At 43.6% G+C, this 5,666-nt stretch overlaps 1 pseudogene; it reads left to right on the top strand.

The window, feature by feature from the left end:
* The first annotated feature begins 240 nt into the window (after nucleotides 1-240).
* LOC122689625 lies at nucleotides 241-1,702 on the top strand (annotated as a pseudogene).
* Nucleotides 1,703-5,666: the final 3,964 nt, after the last annotated feature.

Genomic DNA, 5,666 nt, shown 5'->3' with positions numbered 1-5,666 from the left:
ACTGGACGGAGATGAAGGCAGTGGCCACGCAAGCTCAGAAGAGGGTAGCCCGAGCGGTCTGTGTCAGGGTGTGAGCGGAGATGACCCGGGCCTGATAGCGGAGGGGAAGCCGCACGGCAGACCTGCCAGCTTCGGCTCTCCTGGCTGTGATTGACCTTCAGTTATACAGAGTGGGAACAGAACATTACCAGATCTATATCATTGGCTGCTGCTTTGGGAACACTCCTTCTGGGTGTTCATTGTTGTCCCTACGTAGCACGGAGGAACTTCTCTGCGCTTCGAAACAGATTCGGACTCATTGCTGTATTTGAAGACTGCATCATCCTACCTCCAGCACCAACAGTTTCTCTGTTCTTGATTAATGTGATTCACAGTAGCTTTTTAAGTAACAAGCGAAATGAGCCAGGGGCATGGAAAGTATGACTTTTACATTGGTCTGGGATTGGCTATGAGTTCCAGTATTTTCATTGGAGGGAGTTTCATTTTGAAAAAAAAAAAAAAAGGCCTTCTTCGACTTGCCAGAAAAGGCTCCATGAGAGCAGGTCAAGGTGGCCATGCATATCTCAAAGAATGGTTTTGGTGGGCTGGACTGTTGTCAATGGGACCTGGCGAGGTGGCCAACTTTGCTGCATATGCCTTTGCACCAGCCACCCTAGTGACTCCGTTAGGAGCACCCAGTGTCCTAGTAAGTGCCATTCTTTCTTCATACTTTCTAAATAAAAGACTTAATCTTCATGGAAAAAGTGGATGTTTGTTAAGTATTCTGGGATCTACAGTTATGGTTATTCATGCTCCAAAAGGAGAGGAGGTTGAGACTTTAAATGAAATGTCTCACAAGCTTGGAGATTCGGGTTTTGTCGTCTTTGCAACACTTGTGGTCATTGTGTCCTTGATATTAATTTTTGTGGTGGGACCTCGCCATGGACAGACAAACATTCTTGTGTATATCACACTCTGCCCTGTAATTGGGGCAGTTTCAGTCTCCTGTGCTAAAGGCCTGAGCATTGCTATCAAAGAGCTGTTTGCTGGAAAACCTGTGCTACGACATCCCCTGACCTGGATTCTGCTGCTGAGCCTTATAGTCTGTGTGAGCATACAGATTAATTACCTGAACAGGGCCCTGGACATATTCAACACTTCTATCGTGACTCCAATATATTACGTGTTCTTTGCAACATCAGTTTTAACTTGTTCAGCTATTCTTTTTAAGGAGTGACAAGACATGCCTGTTGATGATGTCATTGGTACTCTGAGTGGCTTCTTTACAATCATTGTGGGAATATTCTTGTTGCATGCCTTTAAAGACGTTAGCTTTAGTCTCTCAAGTCTGCCTGTGTCTTTTTGGAAAGACGAAAAAGCAATGAATGGCAGTCTTTCTAGTATGTATGAAATTCTTAATAATAATGAAGAGAGCTTAACCTGTGGAATCGAACAACACACTGCTGAAAATATCTCCTGAAGAAATGGAAATCTGACAGCTTTTTAGTAAGAAAGATGTAATTAATCTGTAACTGTTATAAAGTGAATCTGAGTATCAGAATGTGTCTGAAAAAGCATTGTTTTCAAATGATGTTCTCTAGAGACAATCCTTTTTTTTAAGGTTTCACTAATTTGACCAAGAAATTACTTCTGTTTAAATGATGACTCAATACATGGCCAATTTCTATTAACATTGTATTATTGTAGAGTTATTTTAAATTTTCCTGCACCAAAATCTAAATGCACCAATGACAATTTTAGGTCTATAAAAATGCTTTTTCTCCCCACTGGTAAAAAAAAAAAATAATTGAATTGATTGAAATTAATGTGTCCTAAAAACAAGGGCATTTCCACTGAAGATGAGAAATTAAAAGAAATCATGGAAAGGTGGAAGAAAGATATAATATGACTGAATAACTGAACCAAATCTAAAACCAGGCATAGGACAGAAATTCTTTCAGAGGCAGGCAGGTGATACACTCTCCCCACAGTGGGAATCAGAGATTCCTCCCCACGATGGGGAACACTGGCATGCTGTTGCTTCTGCTCTTAGCTTAGATATTTGAGATGCCAGTCCTTGTGCACAGGTGCTCCTTTGTGAGATGATATGAAGAGCATTCTCACACCTGCTCCATAGGAACTAGAGCATCATTAAGTTATGTACAAATTATGTTAGGGTTTAGATGTGTATCTTTACTTTCATGACACAAAATGGTTTATTTTGACTAACTTGTTTTCTGTAGAGCTCTCTGACAGGCATTCAAACCAGATCATCACATTTTGATGGGATGACTAGTTTTGTACAGAGTCAATATCCTTTCTGTTTTTCTCCCCAGAACTATGGTCTAGTAAATGACAATGAATACTACTTAAGCAATAGAAATAACTCTAAAACATGTAAGTCATTGTGGACTATAGTCTGCCTTCGTGATCTTATCAGAGAGACAGGGAGTCAAATAAACCTTGTGAGATTTGATCCCTCACATCAAGAAGAGAGGAGTTTAAAATGGGTTTATTACTTGATAGGCCATTTTTTTCTCCTGTAGCTGTGGATTTTTTTTTTAAAGCAATGGTTTAAGTTTCAGTCACACCCTTCTCTCAGATAAAGTAGACTTCCTGATCTTCCTCTCCTTCCTTCTTCTCATTACTAGGCCCAGTATCTTGATCTCACAGTGGCCTCTCTCTCTCTGTCCTGAGCTCTCTGCCTTTAGCTTGACTGTTACTGGACCACCTCCTATAACCTCCCCACTTCCTGTTCTGGATGTCTGTGATGCAGGATGAGTCCAGGTCCAAACCCAAGGATCCTGCTAGGTTAAATCAGCCTTTTGTCTTCATTCATGGAAGCCCGCCTGAAGCTTTGGCCCCACAGGAGGTCTTGGCGTGACCAGTCATAGCTCAGCCACCAATTGTCCTCATTACAGCAATACTTTGCTAGCAGGGGCGTCTCATCTCCAAGACTGGGGAAGTGTCAGAGAACACAGAGGAGGGACAGAGACTAAACATTCACACCTGAGAAGGTCACAGGCCTCTGGGTGTTTGAGCCCCAGGCCTGGGTGTTCCTTGCAGCTTCCCTCTCTGTGTGTGGGCAGCTGGGGGCAGCCTAAGGTCAGCTCTGCCTCTTATTCCCAGGGGATCCTGGTCTAAGCTCAGGGTCTTCTGCAGATGGCCTTCCCCTCCCTCTTCCTCTCCCTCCTGCTCTTCTTCCTCCTACCAGAAGCTCATTTCCATGATTAAAAGGAAGTTTTCATATTTTTAATTTTATTTTTCTCATTGAAAGTTTGCATTATTCCCACAAGATGAGAACTGGCTCTGGGGTCTGGACCCTAGAGCAGATCGGGCTACAGCCTGAAGGCCAGCCATGGATGCTGAAGGCACTGGGGGAAGCCCAACAGAGCCTGGGGTTTAGAAAAAAGGCCCCCAAGTCCCTATTCAGATACTTGCCAGCTGCCAGCTCTGCCTCTACCCCTCTAGCCCCTTCCCCTGGTCTAGAAGCCCTGCCCGGGTCTAAAACTCCAGGCTGGTGGAAGTAGATGCACCAGGGCTGCTAGTCTGGGGAGACAGACCTGCGGGGGGAAGCAGCAGAAAAGCTCTTTGTGGCCTGAGGACATGCACTGCTGCAGGGTGAGGACCACAACCGACAACCTGCCTGCTGACCTGCTGTGGGTCCGCAGGCCCAGCCCCTGCCCTCTCTGGGCCTGTCTCCTCACCTGCACAGTGGGCACAATTATTAATACACTCCCAGCAAGCAGGCAGTGTTCATGAAAGGAGGGGAATCTGAAGAGTTGAGAGAGCAGATTTGCCCAAAAGGAGGAGGAGAGGGTCAGAGCTGCTGGGGAAGGACCAACATGGCCACCTCAGACCTGGCCTGGGACTGCCTTCCTGGAAGCTCAGTCAGGCAGATGGGGAAGCTCTGATATCAGAACCCCAGGCCAGGACCTGGTAAGGCCCTCCCTGGAGTGCTCTGGGACAGCCGGTCACCTGTGTCACAGGCTCCTTCCTTTGTCTTCATCTCTGCCCTTGGGAGTGCCAAGACTCAGGGAGCTCCCTGCCCCAAAGGTTACTGGGACCCATCTGCAGTCATTAGGGACATTAGTCATAATTACCACATCTGGTGAGGAACACTCTTGGATCTTACCAAACAGTGGCTCACAGGTTCTGAAGTGATTTTGATGGTGTGCCATCATTTATGAGAGCCAGAGTATTTTCAGTCATTCTCTATTGGATGGTTAGGTAGTGTTTGATTTACTGTTTTTTCATCTTATACTGGGCTTCCCTCATAGCTCAGTTGGTAAAGAATCTGCCTGCCATGCAGGAGACCCCGGTTCGATTCCTGGGTCGGGAAGATCCACTGGAGAAGAGATAGGCTACCCACTCCAGTATTCTTGGGCTTCCCTTGTGGCTCATCTGGTAAAGAATCTGGCTGCAATGTGAGAGACCTGGGCTCAATCCCTGGGTTAGGAAGATTCCCTGGAAAAGGGAAAGGCTACCCACTCCATATTCTGGCCTGGAGAATTCCATGGACTGTATAGTCCTTGGGGTCACAAAGAGTTGGACATAACTGAGCAGCTTTCACTTTCACTTTCATCTTATACTGACTGGGGTGAGCATTCTTGCACATACATGTAAACCTGGGAGAGATGCAGGAATGTTCATGTAGTAAAACTATTCTTAATAGTAAAAAATCTAGAAACAAGCCAATTATACAACAGGCAAATGAATAAATAGTTCATATTCATACCTTGGAAAATACATAGCTATGATAAATAAAGAACTAACACAGAGATGTTATGTTAAATAAAAGAAATCAGATATAACAGTACGGGCTGATTCATGTCAATGTATGGCAAAAACCACTACAATATTGTAAAGTAATTAGCCTCCAACTAATAAAAATAAAAGGGAAAAAAAAAGAGTACATGTGACATAAGTCTATATATGGGTTAAGAACAACCAAAACTAATGCTTAGGCATACACACACTTCCCTGGAGAGGGTAATGACAACCCACTTCAGTGTTCTTGCCTAGAGGATCCCATGGACAGAGGAGCCTACACACACTTGTGTTAAAGTTTTACAGAAAGGAAGGCTTCTCACCTGATTGGAAAATTTAGCAAATTATTTTAGTCATCATACACTGAAATTGACATTTTAGGGTGTACAGTTCTATGGATTTTAACACATGCATTTATTTGTATAACTACCACCAGTTCACACAGAACTGTTCCATTAATCCAAATTACTCCCTTTTGCTGCCACTTTATACTCACACCCTTTTCCCATTCCTGTGCGCCTGAAACCATTCATCTGAGCTCCATCACTACACTTTTGTCTTTTCAAGGATGTCATGTAAATGGAGTAATACAGCCTGTAATATTTTGTGACTGACTTCTTCAACTCACCATAATGCCGCTGAGTTTCATCCAAGTTGGTAAATTCATTTTTAATTGCTGAGTAATATTCCATTATATGAATGTAGCACAGTTTGTTTATCCATTCACTCACTGAAGGACATTTGTGTCATTTCCACTTTTTATGATTACAAATAGAGCTGCCATAAACATTTGTGCATGGTGTCTGTGTGATCATACACTTTCATATCTCTAAGGCATGTCCAATTTTTCTAACACTGTTTATTGAAAAGATTATCCTTTCCCCTGTTGAATTGCCCTCATGAATATGGCAAATTGA

Source organism: Cervus elaphus, chromosome X (assembly GCF_910594005.1).
Source record: "Cervus elaphus chromosome X, mCerEla1.1, whole genome shotgun sequence".
NCBI classification, from domain to species: Eukaryota; Metazoa; Chordata; class Mammalia; order Artiodactyla; family Cervidae; genus Cervus; species Cervus elaphus.
The sequence above is the reverse complement of the archived record's forward strand: the minus strand, read 5'-3'. Positions and strand labels throughout refer to the sequence as shown.